We start from the raw sequence: 22,135 nt of genomic DNA on the forward strand, positions 1-22,135 counted from the left end.
GCCATTTATAGAATTTTTTTTATTGCATCATTTATCAATCTTATAAGCAATAATGGGGAGAGTCTAGAAAATAGCCAAGAACATCCTGGGGCAAAATAAAATCATATCTCTAAACCATGTCATAGTAGATTTGGTTTTGTTAACAATCTATAAGATGGCTTTTAATATTGTGGCAACAATTTTTGGTCACAGCTTTTTAATTCCTCAACTTTGCCTTCTGAGAGCCATTACATTTTATTTTTTCTGTTGACAAAGCCATTTGAGGGCTTTTTCCAGGACAGTTTTGGAGGACTCATTGTTGCTGCATCTTGGAAGTTAAACTTCTAAAAACAAAGTTAATGCAGATTATCATGGTTCCTGGCAGCGGGTGTCAGCTGTAATACACAGCAGGTGAAGCAGGAAAGTAACTCATGTTGACTTTAACCCCTTAAAGGGGTACTCCAGCCCTAATACATCTTATCCCCTATCCAAAGGATAGGGGATAAGATGTATGATCGCTGGGGTCACGCGTCAGGATACTCTGGCCCCTTGGCCGTCACGCTTCACACTCAGAGCCTCAAGCGCTGAGGAAAGCTCACAAAGGTGGGTGCGACATGACAGATTGTTGGGTTCCCAGCGGCAGGAGAGCTCACAAAGGTGGGTGCGACATGACAGATTGTTGGGTTCCCAGCGGAAGGACCCCCGTGGGGATAAGATGTATTAGGGCCGGAGTACCTCTTTAAGGGCACAGGGCATACATGAACACTCTGCGTCTGTTCCTGAACTATGAAGCGTCCTAGTCAGTTGGTCCTGGCTGCTATCAGCAGCTATGACCCATGGCTAATGCGGGCCATCACGATTAAAGTTGATTTCGGCATCAAAAATTGACAAAATCTAAATGCTGGTAGGGAAGCTGAACGGGACACTAGAGACGAAATCGCTGGGTCCAAAGCACCAATAACACCGATTAATGCTGTTCTATGAAACAGCATTGTTCAGTGTTTGCAGTCTGAGGATTATATGTAATGCACCCCTATGGGGACTAAATAGTAGTGAAAAAAGTGTAAATAAAAAAACTTAATAAATGTGAATTAACCTCTCCCCTAATAAAAGTTTGAACCCCCCCCCACTATTCCTATATTTTAAATAAAATGATGTAAACAAAAATAAATATAAACTTATGTGGTATTGCCACCTGCATAAATGTTAAAACTATTAAAATATAATGTTAGTTAAACCACACAGTCAATTGCAGAAACATTAAAAAATACTAAAGTCCAAAATTGTGTATTTTTGTTCACTTCAAATTGCAGAATTTTTTTTAATGAAAAGTGATCAAAAAGTCCCATCAAAACAAAAATGGTATCAATTAAAACTACAGAGCACGGTGCACAAAATGAGCCCTCATATAGTCCCATATACAGAAATATAAAAAAAAAGTTATAGGAGTCAGAAGAGACAATTTTAAGCATACTAATTTTCATACAAAAAGTAGTAAAATAAAACAAAACCTATATAAATTGAGTTTCAATGCAATCGTATGGACCTACAGGATAAAGATAGTGGCCCTCATTTACTAAACTAAAACCAACTAGTTTTTGTCGGGTTCTTCTGGCGCATAGTCAGTCTGCGAAAGTGTGCGGCAGGAAAATCCAACAAACACAACATTGCATTGTAAAAAGCCGCAAAGGGGTTGTGGTCTGTCACAATGGGGGGTTGGCCAGGAAGGGGCATGGCTTCACAACCCGACCTATTTACTATTGAATTCACAGAAAATCCTGTGAATAAATGGCAGAAAATTTCCACCTAGAAATAGCTGGTCAGAAAAATTTCCCAACTTGTAAATCTGTGAATCCCCATAGTAAGTAGAGAGGAATCCTGCAAGTTGGAAATAACATTTCACACTAGTAAAAACCCAACACCCTTAATAAATGAGAGCCAATGTGTAATTTTTACCGAAAAGCCCGAAGTGGGCTCTGGTGTCCTGCTTTGGTTCCTGATGTGTCACGTATTGGCAGGGAAGGAGTGCTCGCTAAGCTCACCCGCTCCCCTGTCCCTGCCTACTTGTCCGCCTATCCAAAATGATAGGTCGGCAACTGGTCAACAATCCCTTCCTAAATAAGTGAGGGGAGTCAAATGTCAACACAATAAAATACAATCCTGTCAGTTGTCAGGAGCAACAGGGAAACAAGCAACTAACAAAGACAAACTAAACATACACACATAAAGTCAATGTCAGTCAAACCGAGTCTAGCCAGGAGTGGGAAGAGGTGCCGAATCGCTATAACAAAAGAGAAGTCAGATAGGAACCCAGAAGTTAAGTTGCCGGGTATACAAGGGAATAAGGAAATCCTAGCTACTCAGGTATTGACCAGTTTCACAGGCATCTTCCCAGTGTCTGATGCCTGGTAATATAGGGAGATGCACATGTGGTCAATCAGTAGCTAGCCACTCAGACAGCAGAGCATAACCCGGCAACCTTGCAACAACACCTTGTCAGCACCTGTTAACCCTGCTGGTGCTGACACGATGCATCCGTCTTTTTGAGCCCGGGAAGCACCTAAGCCTGACATGTCACGCTGCAGCTCAGGAAGACGATCACACAGGGGACAAGAGCAGGACATCAGAGGAATCTTGGGAGCGCTGGAGGTAAGTAAATTATTTTTTTGTTAAATCCCACATGATGGCAAAGCTTTTACCCACCCTCCCTGCTGGATAACTCCCTGACCAAAACCGGCTGCGTCCTTTAGGGGTCAAATCAGTCAGACCTCACCTATCAAAGTGCATTCACGATTTGTATTTGGGTTCAGGAATATATTCAGCCCCTTGTTGCAAACATCTACTTTCTGATCATGGGTTAATAAATCTTTTCAGTCCATTTTTGTCATTTAAGGCTGATGTTATATCTTTACTAACCCTCTTCAGCTTGAGGCTAAGTATGTTAGCATATCTAATCTTTGTTCAACAACTCTTCCCTCACATTGATTTGGTGCTAGATAGAATCATGCAAACTGACATTACATTAAGAACATCTTCTAATAAAAACTCTCTTAAAATGGATAGAAATAAACGGCCTAACATTCATGGTAGTGGCAATTTTATCTGAAGCAATGTGAGTTTTCACTCTGATTGTTTTTATGCTCAAATATTGAACCCATTACATATTTTACACGTTAAATAATAAAGAAATATATATTTATATCTAAATAACATTATTTTATCGCTTGTGAATGACAATATTTTATCTTTATCATGCCTAGATGGAACAAAGGAATATAATAGATGTCTTTATTCATATTCTGGTGTCAAGTATTCATAAATGTCACCCTGGGAGCGTATCCCTGCATACTGTATATGCCTAATGTACAGAGCCAAAAGGTATCCATTCACCTTAGATTAAAGTTAGCCAAACCTGTTCAGCTGACTGTCTTAGATGTATGGCGGCCTCCTGACTCTCCACTGGTAGGTAATGTCAGTACCTTTTGTTCTCTGAGAGATTATCAGCGCCGGAGTTATTCTGGCTATGGCTTATCCTTCCCTTGACCCAATACATTAACATTTGGTATGTTGTGTATTGAGAGGATGAGAGAGATAACTACGTCCAAACAACCGTTTGGCTGACAGTTATTGATAGTGTATAGGCAGTTTAGGATTTTATTATCAACCACAGCTCTGGACACAGAATTCATTGACCTGAATGTCACCTGCAGAGCTATTGTAACTAGGCATAGGGGCATTATCACCAAATTACCATAGGAGAGGGTCAGGAAGGTGTCATTGCCGGAGGTTGTCAGAAAGGTGGAGGGTGTCAGGACGGTGTCATGATGGGAGGATGTAAGGAAAGGGGAGGTTATTAGGAAGGTGTCATTGTGGGGGGGTGTCAGGAAGGCGTCAGGAAGATAGAGAAAGCAGAAAGGTGGAAGGTATCAGGAAGGTGTCATGGTGGGAATGTGTCAGGAAGGTGGAAGGTGTCGGAAAAGTGTTATGACGGAAGGATGCCAGAAAGGTGGAGGGTGTCAGGAAGGTGTCATGGTGAGAGAGTGTCAGGAAGGTAGATGGTGGCGGGAGGGTGTCAGGAATGTGTCATGGTGGGAGGATGTCAGGAAAGTGGAGGATGCCAGGAAGGTGTCATGGTGGGAAAGTATCAGAAAGGTGGAGGATGCCAGGTAGGTGTCATGGTGGGAGTATGTCAGGAAGGAGGTGGAGGGTGTCAGAAAGGTGTCATGGCGGGAGGGTGTCAGGAAGGTGTCCTGGTGGGGGGGGGGGGTAACAGAAAGGTGGAGGGTGTCAGAAAGATGTCATGATGGGAGGGTGTCAGAGCAGGAACTCAGGAGCCAAGTTATTATAGACAAGTGCGCAAGAAGAGCTCCTGAGCAGCAACACATACACTTCTTGCACAGCAAGTACAGGCCACTGTATATAGCACAGCAGAGGGTAGAGGCTGAAACCAGAGCTGCTTTTGTCTCTTTCTCTGACCTCCTGCCTGTTTACTGACCATTTTTCAGCCTGTCGCTATGTGCATTGTAGTCCGTATAGTTCAATCCTTGCTCGCAATTTACCACCCCTTTGGTTTATCCATTGTGTCTTGACCTGATCCCTAACTTCTGCATTGTATTTGTTTATTTGTTTTGGACACTTCTGATGCCCCTGTACTTAGTCCAGCACAGGGACTGTCACCCAGTTTAGAGTCTGCTACCTAGGGTGGATTGTTAGGTAGGCAGGGAGAGAGGCTGTGGGAGATATTAAGGCACACTTCCTTGCCCAATGTGACACAAGAAGAAGGCACTGAAGGCTGAAGCTCCAGTCACCACTAGTAGTTGTAATAGGAGGAGCCTTTTTAGCTGCAGTAACCAGCACACCATGTATACTTCCTCAGTGTGACCTCTAATGACTGCTTCTGTACCAATCACATCTCCTAACTCTCCACCCAGAAACATACTGTAAGGGAAGAGGTTCTTTTAAAAACAAGACAAAAAGTGTAATTGTTGTTACCAGCAGCACAGCACACTCTTCTTGTTCTTCTGTCCCCGCGCCTAGGTATAATGCATCCACCCAGGTTCATCCCTGGCAATAGGGAAAAAACAAAGCAAGAATTAGTGAATTTATATCTTACAGCCAGTATATTTCCGGAACTGCCTGTACATAATATGTACATGAAAATATTTTTATTTTCACATATTACATCAGTCCCTTATTACTAGTAGATGAACTTGGTTGTTAACACACTTCACTTACTTCTTCACCCTGCACTGTGGATGTTTACTGCATGTATTCAGTTAAAGTATTGTTATTTAAAAACTTTTGTCTTGTCATAGAGACACGTCAAAGGTTTTGGTCGGGGAGGTTCCAGATGCAAAGACCAGCACCAATTGCTAAAACAAACAGGGTGAATTGCTGTTTCTGTTACAGAAATAGGGTGCAGCTAACTCTACCTCCCAATTATAAAATACTGTATATATATATATATATATATATATATATATATATATATATACGTAAGAATTGCTGTTTCTCCCTGCTATCTCCATCTACAGTTAGGAAAGCAGGGAGAGAAAGCACTCAGCCGAGTGCTTTTCCCCATTTTTTTTAGTGATCAATTAGGGTCTCAGCCATTGAGACCACCCACTGGTCAAAACCGTTGACATATCTCTATAACAGAAAAACTTTAAATACATGATCAGTTTTTGTGTTATTAAGCTTTATTAAAGGGGTACTCCGGTGCTAAACATCTTATCCCCTATCAAAAGGATAGGGGATAAGATGTTAGATTGCGGGGATCCTGCCACTGGGGACCCCCACGATCTCTCCTGCAGCGCCCCCTGTTTTTCAGCTGCACAGAGCGAGGATTGGAGTTTTGTGGCATCACAGCTCCGCCCCCTTGTGATGTCTCGCCCAACCCCTAAATGCAAGTCTAGGGGAGGGGGCGTGGTTGCTGCCACCCCCCCTCCCATAGACTTGCATTGAGGGGGCGGAGCCATGACATCACGATACTCCTAATGATAACATAAAAACCCCATATAAAAGGGGAGGCAGGGATTACAATTCAAATCAATTCACAAAAAACCTAGGGCATAAAGGGGATTTAGTGCCCTGGGCTTTATGCCCTAGGGTTCTTGTGAATTGAATTGTCACCTTACTCCGTCCCCTGCACCGCACGTCATCAGCCATAGAGCGATCCTCGCTCTGTGCAGCTGAAAAAAGGGGATGCTGCAGGAGAGATCGCGGAGATAACATGTTTAGTGCCGGAGTACCCCTTTATATTTTGTTTATGTGTGATTTACCTGTGATTTATAGTACATAACAATCAGACCACATTAATTAGTAATCAATACAGAAATCCAGGTAAATCCAAAAGGTTCACTTAGTAAATACATAGGTAGGTAGATATTTTTTTTTTTTTTTTTTTTTAGGTAGGTAGGTAGATAGATAGACAGATCCATCAGTAATGGTTCTCCCTTTATTCTAGAAAAGAAGCATTAATACAGTATATTCTAATGCTGGTTTATCACTGGACAAAATTTAGTTAGTTTGTAACTTATGTTATTTTGTCACAGTTCATTTATGCTTGTTCCATTCCCAGATTTGCTCTCTCACATATTTAATGAGCTAAATTCTTTAGCCAGTAAAACCGCTCAACATTTTTGTTCTGCAGCCAAATCTTACATTACAGAGGGAAATCTACTGACCCTCCTCTCTAGATTAATCTAGTAAATTAGAAATTAAGCATACATTAAAATTAAACTAAAGTGGCAACTGGTACGAAGGCCGCATTTATATAACCTTAAAATTAAAACATTTATAAAACATTTATAAAACTTTAAAGTACTGTATAAAACCACGGTCATTGCTTCTTCTTTTTGGCTGCTACCAGGCATATCTTCTAATGTTTTTGTTCTGTGTTTCTTAAGGTGCATTCACACCTCGTTTATAAGATCCGGCTGCCGGTTGTGAAATTTTAAAACTGGGCGGTCCTGTATCCCAGCTGGGAGCATAGCATATCATGTTTTTCAGTCCGGCCACAACCCGGATCCGGGGCAAAAATGAGCCAACCAGAGTCATTATCTGACTCCGGTTGACTCATTTAAATGAATGAGATTTGGCATTGGTCCGGGTGGGATACGGGAGCACCCATGGTGTGAATGCACCCTTAAAAAGTTTAATCATGCATGATGTATAGACTGAAAAGTCATGGCCAAGGATTTTATGGCACTTATAGAACAGGAAATCAGCGGGGTGAATGAAAACTCACCTAAAAGTATTGCAGTATCACGTTATATTGCTGTGTATTATTGTTGTATTATTATTGTTCAAGAAGCATCCATTTTTTTGTTTTTTTTTTTAGCTCACATCATGCACACTCACTATCACTAGTACAGGGTCAATTGTTCTATCTATTGAAAAACCAATACAGCACTCCAGTATAGTGAAAAATGTGCTAAAAATGTATTCCATTAAACAAAGTGTAACAGCAACGTTTCATCCCTCTCCAGAGACCTTTTCAAGCTGAGCTAAGTTACTGGAGCAATGTTAATAGTTTATTAATACAAATGTATTTATATTTTATAAAGAGGGACTTTTAAGAACAAAACAGATTTGGGTCAAAAGTAGAGACTGTCCCTCCAAAACAGGTGCAATAATCAAACACCACACCAGAGGATTCACATTAAATATAGGCGGCATTATGTTTTTCTAAGCCTCATAATATGATTTCTGTTCTGTAAATGTCACGATTCGGTTGGCTGGAGGTGGATCCTCTGTGCCAGAGAGGGATTGGCGTGGACCGTGTTGGTGGACCGGTTCTAAGTTGCTACTGGTATTCACCAGAGCCCGCCGCAAAGCGGGATGGTCTTGCAGCGGCGGTAGCAACCAGGTCGTATCCACCAGCAACGGCTCAACCTCTCTGACTGCTGAAGATAGGCGCGGTACAAGGGAGTAGACAAGAGCAAGGTCGGACGTAGCAGAAGGTCAGGGCAGGCAGCAAGGATCGTAGTCAGGGGCAACGGCAGGAGGTCTGGAACACAGGCTAGGAACACACAAGGGAACGCTTTCACTGGCACAATGGCAACAAGATCCGGCAATGGAGTGCAGGGGAAGTGATGTATAAATAGGGAGTGCACAGGTGAACACACTAATCAAGCCTGCTGCGCCAATCAGTGGTGCAGTGGCCCTTTAAATTGCAGAGACCCGGCGCGTGCGCGCCCTAAGGAGCGGGGCCGCGCGCGCCGGGACAAGAACGACGGGGAGCGAGTCAGGTACAGGAGCCGGGATGCGCATCGCGAGCGGGCGCCTCCCGCATCGCGAATCGCATCCCGGCTGAGAGAGACATTGCAGCGCACCCGGTCAGCAGGTCTGACCGGGGCGCTGCAAATGCGAGGAAGTTGCGAGCGCTCCGGGGAGGAGCAGGGACCCGGAGCGCTCGGCGTAACAGTACCCCCCCCCCTTGGGTCTCCCCCTCTTCTTGGAGCCTGAGAACCTGAGAATAAGACTTTTGTCTAGGATGTTGTCCTCAGGTTCCCAGGATCTCTCTTCTGGACCACAGCCTTCCCAATCCACCCAAAAATTTTTTTTTCCTCTGACAGTCTTGGAGGCCAGAATCTCCTTTACGGAGAAGACGTCAGAAGAACCGGATACAGGAGTGGGAGAAACAAATTTGGGAGAGAAGCGGTTAATGATGAGTGGTTTAAGGAGAGAGACATGGAAGGCATTGGGAATACGAAGAGAAGGAGGAAGAAGGAGTTTGTAAGAGACAGGGTTGATCTGGCACAAGACTTTGAAAGGACCAAGATAGCGTGGTCCCAGTTTGTAACTGGGGACACGAAAGCGGACATATTTAGTTGAGAGCCATACCTTGTCTCCGGGAGCAAAAATGGGGGGAGTTCTTCTTTTCTTATCGGCGAATCTTTTCATCCGGGATGACGCCTGTAAAAGAGAATTTTGGGTCTCTTTCCATATGGTGGAAAGATCACGAGTCACTTCATCCACAGCGGGCAAACCAGAGGGCAAGGGAGTAGGGAGGGGGGGAAGGGGGTGACGGCCGTACACCATGAAAAATGGGGACTTGGCAGAAGATTCGGAGACTCTGAAGTTGTATGAGAATTCGGCCCATGGTAGAAGATCTGCCCAGTCATCCTGGCGGGAGGAAACAAAATGCCGTAAATAGTCACCCAGGACCTGATTAATTCTTTCTACTTGCCCATTGGATTGGGGATGATAAGAAGAAGAGAAGTTTAATTTAATCTTGAGCTGTTTACAGAGGGCCCTCCAGAATTTAGACACGAATTGGACGCCTCTATCCGAGACGATATGCGTGGGCAAACCGTGAAGGCGAAAAATGTGTACAAAAAATTGCTTTGCCAACTGAGGCGCTGAAGGAAGACCAGGAAGAGGAATAAAATGTGCCATCTTGGAAAATCGATTAACGACCACCCAAACAACTGTGTTGCCACGGGATGAGGGCAAGTCTGTAATAAAGTCCATACCAATCTGTGACCAAGGCTGTTCGGGAACGGGCAGAGGATGAAGGAGGCCAGCAGGCTTCTGGCGAGGAGTCTTATCCCGGGCACAGACAGTACAGGCCCGCACAAAATCAACAACATCCATCTCCAGAGTCGGCCACCAATAAAAACAAGAGATGAGTTGCAAGGATTTTTTTATGCCCGCATGGCCTGCGAGATGGGAGGAGTATCCCCATTTGAGAATCCCGAGATGCTGGCGTGGAGAAACGAAGGTCTTCCCTGGAGGAGTTTGCGTGATGGAGGCTGGAGAAGTGGAGATCAGACAGTCAGGAGGAATGGTGTGTTGCGGAGAGACCTCTACTTCAGAGGCATCAGAAGAACGAGAGAGGGCATCGGCCCTAATGTTCTTGTCAGCAGGGCGAAAATGAATTTCAAAGTTAAAACGGGCAAAGAACAACGACCACCTGGCCTGGCGAGGGTTCAGTCATTGGGCAGACTGGAGATAGGAGAGATTCTTGTGATCAGTGTATATGATAACTGGAAATTTTGATCCCTCCAGCAGATGCCTCCATTCCTCAAGCGCCAATTTAATGGCCAGTAGTTCTCGATCCCCGATGGAGTAATTTCTCTCCGCTGGAGAGAAGGTCCTAGAAAAAAACCCACAAGTAACAGCATGCCCGGAAGAATTTCTTTGTAGAAGGACAGCTCCAGCTCCCACTGAGGAGGCATCTACCTCCAATAGGAAGGGTTTAGATGGGACAGGTCTGGAGAGCACGGGAGCAGAAGAAAAGGCAGACTTGAGATGTTTAAATGCGTCTTCCGCTTGTGGAGACCAGGACTTGGGATTGGCATTTTTCTTGGTTAAAGCCACGATAGGAGCCACAATAGTGGATAAGTGTGGAATAAATTGTCCGTAATAATTGGCAAACCCCAAAAAACGTTGGATAGCACGGAGTCCGGAGGGGCGTGGCCAATCTAAGACGGCAGAGAGTTTATCTGGGTCCATTTGTAGTCCCTGGCCAGAGACCAAGTATCCTAGGAAAGGAAGAGATTGACATTGAAAAAGACATTTCTCCATTTTGGCATAAAGTTGATTGTCCCGAAGTCTCTGAAGAACCATGCGGACATGCTGGCGGTGTTCTTCTAAGTTGGCAGAAAAAATCAGAATATCGTCCAGATAAACCACAACACAGGAATATAAGAGATCACGAAAAATTTCATTAACAAAGTCTTGGAAGACGGCAGGGGCGTTGCACAGGCCAAAGGGCATGACCAGATACTCAAAGTGTCCATCTCTGGTGTTAAATGCAGTCTTCCATTCGTCCCCCTCCCTGATGCGGATGAGATTATAAGCCCCCCTTAAGTCCAGTTTGGTAAAGATGTGGGCGCCTTGTAGGCGATCAAAGAGTTCCGAGATAAGAGGTAAGGGGTAGCGGTTTTTTACCGTGATTTTATTAAGTCCGCGGTAGTCAATGCAAGGGCGTAGGGAGCCATCTTTTTTGGACACAAAAAAAAATCCAGCTCCGGCAGGAGAGGAGGATTTGCGGATAAACCCCTTTTTTAAATTTTCCTGGATGTACTCCGACATGGCAAGAGTCTCTGGGGCAGACAGAGGATAGATTCTGCCCCGGGGTGGAGTAGTACCAGGGAGGAGGTCATTAGGACAGTCATAAGGCCTGTGAGGGGGTAAAGTCTCCGCTTGCTTCTTGCAAAAGACGTCAGCATAGTCCATATAAGCCTTAGGAAGACCGGATACAGGGGGAACCACAGGGTCACGGCAGGGAGTACTGGGAACCGGTTTAAGACAGTCCTTGAGACAAGAAGTACCCCAGTTCTTGATTTCTCCTGTGGACCAATCAAGGGTTGGGGAATGGCGTTGAAGCCACGGTAATCCAAGAAGAATTTCAGAAGTGCAGTTGGAGAGGACCAAAAATTCAATTTTTTCGTGATGAGGTCCGATGCACATTAGGAGAGGTTCCGTGCGGTAACGCACGGTACAGTCCAATCTTTCATTGTTAACAGAAATGATGTAGAGGGGTCTGGCGAGACTGGTCACTGGGATGTTGAACCTGTTGATGAGGGAGGCCAAAATAAAATTTCCTGCAGATCCGGAATCCAGGAAGGCCATAGCAGAGAAGGAGAGGGTAGAGGAAGATATCCGCACAGGCACAGTAAGGCGTGGAGAAGCAGAGTTGATATCAAAAACTGTCTCACCTTTGTGCGGAGTCAGCGTACGTCTTTCCAGGCGGGGAGGACGGATAGGACAATCCTTCAAGAAGTGTTCGGTACTGGCACAGTACAGGCACAGATTCTCCATGCGGCGTCGTGTCCTCTCTTGAGGTGTCAAGCGAGACCGGTCAACTTGCATAGCCTCCACGGCGGGAGGCACAGGAACGGATTGCAGAGGACCAGAGGAGAGAGGAGCCGGGGAGAGAAACTGCCTCATGCGAACAAAGTCCATATCCTGGCGGAGCTCCTGACGCCTTTCGGAAAAACGCATGTCAATGCGGGTGGCCAGATGAATAAGTTCATGCAGGTTAGCAGGAATTTCTCGTGCGGCCAGCACATCTTTAATGTTGCTGGATAGGCCTTTTTTAAAGGTCGCGCAGAGGGCCTCATTATTCCAGGATAATTCGGAGGCAAGAGTACGGAATTGGATGGCGTACTCGCCAACAGAAGAATTACCCTGGACCAGGTTCAACAGGGCAGTCTCAGCAGAAGAGGCTCGGGCAGGTTCCTCAAAGACACTTCGAATCTCCGTGAAGAAGGAGTGTACAGAGGCAGTGACAGGGTCATTGCGGTCCCAGAGCGGTGTGGCCCATGACAGAGCTTTCCCAGACAGAAGGCTGACTACGAAAGCCACCTTAGACCTTTCAGTAGGAAACTGGTCCGACATCATCTCCAAGTGCAGGGAACATTGCGAAAGAAAGCCACGGCAAAACTTAGAGTCCCCATCAAATTTATCCGGCAAGGATAATCGTAGGCCGGAAGCGGCCACTCGCTGCGGAGGAGGTGCAGGAGCTGGCGGAGGAGATTGTGGTAATAGCTGCTGTAGCATCACGGTCAGTTGAGACAGCTGGTGGCCTTGTTGCGCTATCTGTTGCGACTGCTGGGCGACCACCGTGGTGAGGTCGGCGACAACTGGCAGTGGGACTTCAGCGGGATCCATGGCCGGATCTACTGTCACGATTCGGTTGGCTGGAGGTGGATCCTCTGTGCCAGAGAGGGATTGGCGTGGACCGTGTTGGTGGACCGGTTCTAAGTTGCTACTGGTATTCACCAGAGCCCGCCGCAAAGCGGGATGGTCTTGCAGCGGCGGTAGCAACCAGGTCGTCTCCACCAGCAAGGGCTCAACCTCTCTGACTGCTGAAGATAGGCGCGGTACAAGGGAGTAGACAAGAGCAAGGTCGGACGTAGCAGAAGGTCAGGGCAGGCAGCAAGGATCGTAGTCAGGGGCAACGGCAGGAGGTCTGGAACACAGGCTAGGAACACACAAGGGAACGCTTTCACTGGCACAATGGCAACAAGATCCGGCAAGGGAGTGCAGGGGAAGTGATGTATAAATAGGGAGTGCACAGGTGAACACACTAATCAAGCCTGCTGCGCCAATCAGTGGTGCAGTGGCCCTTTAAATTGCAGAGACCCGGCGCGCGCGCGCCCTAAGGAGCGGGGCCGCGCGCGCCGGGACAAGACCGACGGGGAGCGAGTCAGGTACGGGAGCCGGGATGCGCATCGCGAGCGGGCGCCTCCCGCATCGCGAATCGCATCCCGGCTGAGAGAGACATTGCAGCGCACCCGGTCAGCAGGTCTGACCGGGGCGCTGCAAATGCGAGGAAGTTGCGAGCGCTCCGGGGAGGAGCGGGGACCCGGAGCGCTCGGCGTAACAGTAAAGATCCCTTCTTAGCAGCCATATCATTCCCATCACAGGCAACAATATAATACATGGTAATGTAAGTAAATAGAAGATCAGCACTGGTGTAATTGTGGTGCCTGTGGATCAAATATGAACCAAGTAATGAAAGAATCCCAGCACTCAATGGTCTTGATGCAATTCTTAGTTTTTTTCTTTATTAATGCATAAAGTGATTCACAGTGTATCACTTTATGCATTAATAAGGAAAAAAAACTAAGAATTGCAGTAAGACCATTAAGTGCTGGGATTCTTATAATACAAGGTAACACCTATATTATACAGCAGGGATCAGATAACACACGATACATAACTACCAATTGGTGATGGTCACAGCTTACTTACAGTGAACTCTGCACAGGTCCAGAGCATGTCTAGTAAACTCTCCAATAGTAGTCAACTAACATCTTTAGTCTTTAGATTTCTATGGTCCATGTGGCTACTGTAATCTCTGAATGCTCAAGCAAGTCCAAAGAATCATGTACAGAACACAGATAAAACTATCTATAATCAGAAAATAAAAACAGAAGGGAAAAAAAGGTTTCATTGTCTGATTTTCATTAGTTAAAAATGATTCCCTTTAATTTATACATTTTGAACAGGCTATAGTGCTAATACTTAGCCTCTGGGTGTCACTGTTGCATCAGCTGTATGTAAAAAGCATTTAGCCAAGAACGTACTGTCACCATATGCATCAGTTTAGGATCTGCCAACAATGGCTACCAACAAAATCTAAATAAATTTGTTAATATATTAGAATGCATCAAACAGAAATAATGGCGAAATCAGCAGAAGACTAAATCAATAAAAGCATTAGAGCATTTTCTTTACAGAGTACCTGTTACCAAATAAACTTTTCTAAACTAACTCAGGCTTTGTTCCCTAACTACTCCTAACACTCCTCCCACCCTTTACAAAAAAATTCAAAGCTTTAAAAAGCTGTGTATCATAAATTTCTTCTTGCTCACAGTGCAATCTCCCAGCAGGAGAAAGTGGGTGTTTCCCAGCAGACATGACATCACTGAAGCCTGCTGGGGGATCACTTCCGCCCTCACATCGTTGCAGCGCTGTGATGAATAGACAGGAGGAGAAAAAACAGTGGGGCGCTCCCTGTGTGGTATTTTATGGAAAAGTAAAAAATGGAAATACCCGTCACCAACACCTATGGTAGCGTACTGACCTTGAGTCGATAGTACACAATGGTGGTGGGAAGGAAAAGGCGACAGTCTGCTGCTCTCACCCCTTATTGTTCCGTCTTTCCAAGGAGAACGGACAAACATGCAAAGTAGGAGGAGTAAAAATGGGGGGTATGTTGAGAGCGCTGCTGTCAGATGGCGAAGGTTGGAGTCAAGAAACGGTATGAGCCAGGCCCCCCCCACCCCTCTTCCCCCCCCCACACACCCCTGTCCTCTTCCCATCTCCCCCTTTCCCCCACCCCATCCGTTTTTAACCCCCCCCTTTTCACTCTACACCCTTTCCCAGCCTCATCCTCCCCTCACCCCACACCTTCCCCCCCCACCCCCAGGACCCTACCCACATAATCCAGCCAAACCTAATCTTCTATTTATACATCCATTTTATTTTCGAATAATCCATCTCATTTTAGAATAATACATCTCCTTCACACCCTCCGAGGTCCCTATCCATTGCCACATGCGCCTGTCGCACTCCCGCGGCGACTCAGGCGATCCCGCTGTCTATTGCGCATGACCGGAAGTGAACACGCAAAACCGGAAGTGGGCTTCTATTGGCCGCGCTCGTGCATAAAATAAAGCGCCAAAGCTCCGTACTCACGAGCCCGCCCGCAGGAACTCCGGCTAGGACTGCACATTTGTAAGTACATCTTTATATCTCCCTCTACCCACTATCCTGCGGCGATCTGGGGAACACTGTTCCCCAGCTACATGCCTGCATCCAGCCACAGTCTCAGCCTATCATACATCCGGCCTCAGCAGCTCTGGCTCTGCCTGTCCGGTGCATAGCCTCTGAAGTCCCTCCTATAAAAACCCCCCTCTAGTTGGCTACACTGCACTCAGTGTGGTCACATGCCTTTCTGAGTGGACAGATCAAAATCCCTCTCTCATAGGCTCCCCCCTATTTCCCTTTTTTATATGTGTATTTTTATTTTTGATTTTTATTTTATTATATTTTACAAGTGGTTTTACCTGCTGTCTTGCTCAACACCTCACTGCTTTTAGACCACAATCATCCTGATCACCACTATTTATCGTGTCTATTTCATTTTTATTTTATCTTATTTATTCTCTATGTGTTTTGTACTCTCCCAACCAGTTGGTTTGAGTGTCCATTGATGTATTTTTGAAACTCTATATATATGTTTCTTCTGTAGTTATAATTGTGGACCTGAGGAAGGCGCCAGAAAGCTAAACAGATTTGTAAATTACTTCTATTAAAAAACCTTAACCCTTCCAGTACTTATCAGCTGCTGTATGTTCCAGAAGAAGCTCTTTTCTTTTTGAATTTCCTTTCTGTCTGCCCACAGTGCTCTCTGCTGACACCTCTGTCCATTTTAGGAACTGTCCAGAGTAGGAGCAAATATCCATAGCAAACCTCTCCTGCTCCAGACAGTTCCTAAAATGGACAGAGGTGTCAGCAGAGAGCACTGTGGTCATACAGAAAGGAAATTCAAAAGGAAAATAACTTCCTGTGGAGCATACAGCAAATGATAAGTACAGGAAGGATTAAGATTGTTTTAATAGAAGTAATTTAAAAATCTGTTTAACTTTCTGGCACCAGATGATTTAAAATTTTTTTTTTTCCAGGGGAGTACCCCTTTAAGTTTTAGCCAAGGTGTGTGTCATTTCTATAGGAAAACAATAGTTCTACATGCAATTTTGACAGTATGTGACAGCAGATGTCTTTATAGTCTTATTAAAATGGATCTGTCCAGTGTGCATGCGCTAAGAAACTGTTGCCATTTTTAGGCCACTACATTAGTTTGTTCCACGCCATTTCCTGTTTTACAGCCATGCAGACTACATTGGTAGGAGCTGCATATTCAATGATAAATAACAAACTTTATGATTGGTGGGGAACACATATTTATGACAGTGGGTCACACAGTAATGTCTGTCGAGGTGCTTTCTCTGCAGTGTGGTAAGACCTGGTACCATCATATGTTTACAATTATATACAGTGACCACTCGACCTACGATGGCCCCGACATACGATAATTTCAACATGCGATGGCCTCTCAGAGGCCATCGCATGTTGAAGGCAGCATCAACATACAATGCTTTTGTATGTCGGGGCCATCATATAAACGGCTATCCTGCAGCGCTGACTGCTTCAGCTGCCACCAGATAGCATTTTACGGTGCCCCGTGTGGTCCGCTGACGATCACTTACCTGTCCTCGGGGCTCCAGACCGTCCTCTTCGGGATCCCCTGCATCGTCGGCACTCTCCATCGACATCATCATGTCGCTGCGCACGCCATTCCGTCATCCAATAGGAGCGTTGTGCGTAGCGACATGATGGCGGCGACGGAGAGCGAGGATGCCGGGGAAGCAGAGGCCTTGACGGAGCGTTGGGGACACCTCGGGGACGCGGCGACAGCGATGGACGGTGACATCCTGGGCAGCGGTGACGAGCGGTGACAGTCCGGAGCGGCGGGGACAGGTGAGTACAATTTCCTATACCAGTGGTCTATACCAACGGCTGTCCGAGCTTGCTGGGTGTTGTAGTTTTGCAACATCTGAAGGTCCGCAGGTTGTAGACCACTGTCCTATACATTACATTGCACGGATCCCTCAACATGCGATGGTTTCAACAAACGATGGTCCGTTTGGAACGGATTAAAATCTTATGTTGAAGGACCACTGTATATGTTCCAATTTTTGCACATCAGTTTGAATACATGGATTTCTGGATTTCTGTTTCTTTATTCTACATGTGGACTGTTTCTATTCCATCTTTATTGTCTCTTGTTTATCTTTATGTATTTAGTATTCAGTAGTGTTGAGCAGCATAGGCCATATTCGAATTCGTGATATTTCGCGAATATATGGACGAATGTTCGTCATATTCGCTAAATTCGCATATTCGTAATATTCGCCTTTTTATTTTTGCATATGCGAAGCTTCGCGTATGCCAAAATTAGCATATGCGAAAATTAGCATATACAAGAATTAGCATAAGCGAAAATTCGCACGCCAGTCTCACACAGTAGTATTAAAGCCTTCTTTACACCACACAAGCTGGAAGCAGAGAGGGATGATCACTGTAATGTGTACTGTGAAAAAAATATATATATATATTCGTAATTACAAATATATAGTGCTACATTTGCAAATAAAATTCGCATTGCGAATATTCGCCAGCAACACTAGTATTCAGTTAGAATTGCCCGTCATTGTGTATTCATGACTGTTTAATAATAAAAATATTTATTTTAAACCATATTCTTTCTTGTAGCTGTGCTTTTTGTATGTGATATATTCTATAGAAATCTGTCATATAAAAATCTTGATTAAATATGATGAACTATCAGTAAGTAAATGTTGGTTACATTCAGAGAGTTTGTCTTTCATTTCCAGCTGTCTTGATTGATTTTTACCTCTTTATTACTTAGTCTGCCTTTTAAACCGTAAAATAACATTACATCTGCCACCTAGTGTCAGAAAATCATATAACACGTCAAATACAATAATTACATATAGTTTTTCATGAACCATTGTTTTCCATAACATTCATTTTGTTTGGGCTCAGAGCCGTTGTCACAGATTCCATATGCAAAGCTATTTTTACCATCAAAGCAACAGGTAACTTGGTGGAACCTGATAGACCCTAATATAAGTCAAGAGGGCACTGCTGGGGTCAGGTGCTGCAGGGTGGATGTGTCAGAGTGTTGTGGCTTCCATTATTAGTCAAAGCCACAACTCTAAAAGAATTGTAGCTTAAGGGTCTATTCACACGTACAGTATCCTGTGCATATTTGAAGCGCAGGATTTTATATTATAGGTTTCAATGTAAACTAAATGACTGAACATAGCTTCAAATCCTGCGCATCAAATCCTGTGCCTCAAATATGTGCTGGACACTGAACATGTGAACTGACCCTAAAAGCCACTGATCACTTTTTGCAGGGCTAGGGTATTACAAAGTCCTCTTGCACTTGTAGTTTAAGAAACCTTGACTAGGAATCTTAAAGGGGTACTCTGGTGGAAAAAAAAAAAAAATATATATATATATATATATATATATATATATATTTTTTTTTTTTTAAATCAGCTGGTGCCAGAAAGTCAAACAGATTTGTAAATTAAAATGTATGAGGGTATATAAACGTAATTTATATAAAACCAGTCCTCAGATTTGTAAATTATTTTGATTTAAAAATCTTTAGCCTTCCAGTACTTATCAGCTGCTGAATACTACAGAGGAAGTTGTTTAGTTCTTTCCAGTCTGACCTCAGGGCTCTCTTCTGAAACCTCTGTCCGTGTCAGGAACTGTCCAGAGTAGGAGCAAATCCCCATAGCAAACCTCTCCTGCTCTGGACAGGTCCTGACACAAACAGAGGTGTCAGCAGAGAGCACTGTGGTCAGGCTGGAAAAAATTACACAACTTCCTCTAGAGCATACAGCAGCTGATAATTACTGGGAGGATTGAGATTTTTAAATAGAAGTAATTTACAAATCTGTTTAACTTTCAGGCACCAGTTGATTTAAAAAAAGCTGTAATGAACTAAAACTCGGGGGTAATAAATTTAAAACAGTTGTCCATCATTGTAAGGGCATGGGATGCCTGTGCTGCACCTGAATTCAGGCAACAGGGGTAACCTTATTCCATTCACGTTCTGCAGGTGAATCCTTTATTTTAAAGGAAATATATGACTGCTCAAATTTATTTGTAATTCATTTTCTGTCATGCAAAAATGACATCCCGTATTTTGGCCATACATTCCAAACAATTTGTGCGCGCATGAACAAACATGGCTAGAATGTTAGCATAAAGTTTGCGGAGCACAGAGTGTCAAGGCACATGCTATAGAAAAGAATTGTCTATCAGTAAATGTTATTAAAAATATCCCTGTGCATCATCCCAATAGATTTCAGATACTAGTGAACATGGAATCATTTTGGATATTTAAAGTTAACATACTGTGGTCTGAAGGTCTGAATGAGAAAATCAAGTTATTGGCTGCTTTAAAACTTTATTAGAATTTCATAAAATGATAGTAAGATTTCATGTTTGTTTTTATGCTTGTCCTTATCATCATAATATTGTTGTATGTTTATTCTTTTTTATAGGATGTATTGTTGATTTCTATACTTTTTTATGTCTGGTCAGATGTTTCCTGGAGGTGGCATCAGTATGAGGAGACCATATGGCGGCAGAATGACATAGCCTGGAGCTGGTTGCAGCATGAGGACACCATATAGTGGCTAAATGACACAGCCTGGAGGTGGTTGACGCATGAGGAGACCATATAGTGGCTGAATGACACAGCATGGAGGTGGCGGCAGCATGAGGAGACCATAAAGTGGTTGGATAACCCAGCGTGGAGGTAGCAATAGCCTGACGAGACCATAGGGCCTCACAATTGAAAAGATTAAAGATATTTTTTAACATTTACATTGAAGATTTCAAATAGATGAACCTAAAAAGTTTTATTTAATGTGCCAGCAGCATGAGGAGACCATATGGTGGCACAGTGACGCAACCTGGAGGTGGCAGCAGCATGAGGAGACAATAATCTGGCAGAATGACAAAGCCTGGAGTTGGCAAAAGCCTGACGAGACAAAATAGTGGCTGAATGACACAGCTTTGAGTTGGCAACAGCCTGACGAGACCATAGGGCCTTACAATTGAAAAAGATTAAACATATTTTATAACATTTAAATTGAAGATTTCAAATAGATGAACCGAAAAAACATTTTATTTAATGTTCCAGGAACATAAAGAGACCACATGGCAGCTCAATGACACAGCCTGGAGGTGACAGGAGCATGAGGAAACCATAATCTGGCAGAATGACACAGCCTGGAGTTGGCAACAGCCTGATGAGACCATGTCGTGGCTGATTGACACAGCCTGGAGGTGGCGGAAGCATGAGGAGACCATATAGTGGCTGAATGAAACAGCCTGAAGGTGGCAGCAGCATGAAAAGACCATATAGTGGCTGAATAACACAGTCTGGAGGGGGCAGGAGCATGAGGAGACCATAATCTGGCAGAATGACACAGCCTGGAGTTGGCAACAGCCTGGCGAGACCATATCGTGGCTGATTGACATAGCTTGGAGGTGGCGGCAGCATGAGGAGACCATATAGTGGCTGAATGACACAGCCTGGAGGTGGCGGCTGCATAAGGAGACCATATATTGGCTGAATGACACAGCCTGGAGGTGGCGGCAACATAAGGAGACCATATAGTGGCTGAATGGCACAGCCTGGAGGTGGAGGAAGCATGATGAGAACATAGGGTGGCAGAATGAGACAGCCTGGAGCTGGCATCCGCATGAGGAGACCATATGGTGGCAGAATGAGACAGCCTGGAGCTGGCATCAGCATGAGAAGAACATATGGTGGCAGAATGAGACAGCCTGGAGGTGGCATCATCAGCATCAGGAGTCCAGAAAGTGGGGCGGTGGGTGGCAATACCAGTACATGGTGATGAAGGTGGGTGAAAGAAGGAGAACTTGGCATCAGATGTGTAGCATTAGGCGGGTGGCAGGATCAGAATAGTAGCTGAGGCAGGTAGGCAGTGGTAAAAGTTTTAGTGTGCACAAGTAAGTATTTAGGATATACATTACGTAAATCTTAAAGGGGTTATCCACCATAAGTTGATTTTAGTACATACCTGGCAGACAATAATGGACATGCTTAGGGAGGAACTGCGCTTGTCTTGGGGCTAAATGGCTAGAGATGAACGAATCGAAACGGTCAAAGTCAGATTCGTTCCAAGTTTCATAAAAATTTTAATCGGACCAAATCCGAACTTCGACTCGATTCAAAATAACAATTTCTTCATTAGCGACACCCGCTGCTATCATATTGCATAATGTATAGATGTGAGCAGCTTTCTCCTGCGCTCGCATCTCTGCAATGGGTAGGATGATCGCAGCATGTGTCAGGAGTCACACCCGTTTTGATCTGTCCTCAACTGCAGGTACTACTGCTCATAACATGGAGCACACTCTGCTCCATGCTGGGAGCTGTAGTACCTACATTAATAGACAGATCGCAGCTGGTGTCAGTTCTGACACCTGTTGCAAATTGTCTATTAATGCAGGTACTACAGCTACCAGAATGGAGCAGAGTGTGCTCCATGTTGGGAGCAGTAGTACCTGCAGGTAAGGAAAGATCACAGCGGGTCTGCCATCTGGGGGTTGAAATGTTGTGCCGGCTGAAGATATAGGAGATTCTTATGGTCCGTTAATATACTGACTGGATGAGAAGATCCCAAGAAGATGACGCCACTCTTCCAGGGCAATCTGAATGGCCAAGAGTTCCCGATCTCAAATAGAATAGTTCCTCTCAGCAGGTGAGAACGTCTTGAGGAAGAAGCTGCAAGTCACGGTTTTACCCCTGGAGGTCTTCTGGGTCAGAACAGCACCAGCTCCTACCGAAGAAGCATCCACCTCGAGGAAGAATGGACTTTCAGGGTCGGGTCTCGAGAGTACTGGAGTGGAAGCAAATGCTGATTTTAAATGGGAGGACTCTTTAGCTTCAGGTGACCAGGACTTGGGGTTACTGTTTTTCTTGGTAAGAGCAACAATTGGCGCAACCAACGAAGAAAAGTGTGGAATGAACTGTCTATAATAATTGACA

Source organism: Hyla sarda, chromosome 5 (assembly GCF_029499605.1).
Source record: "Hyla sarda isolate aHylSar1 chromosome 5, aHylSar1.hap1, whole genome shotgun sequence".
Classification (NCBI taxonomy): domain Eukaryota; kingdom Metazoa; phylum Chordata; class Amphibia; order Anura; family Hylidae; genus Hyla; species Hyla sarda.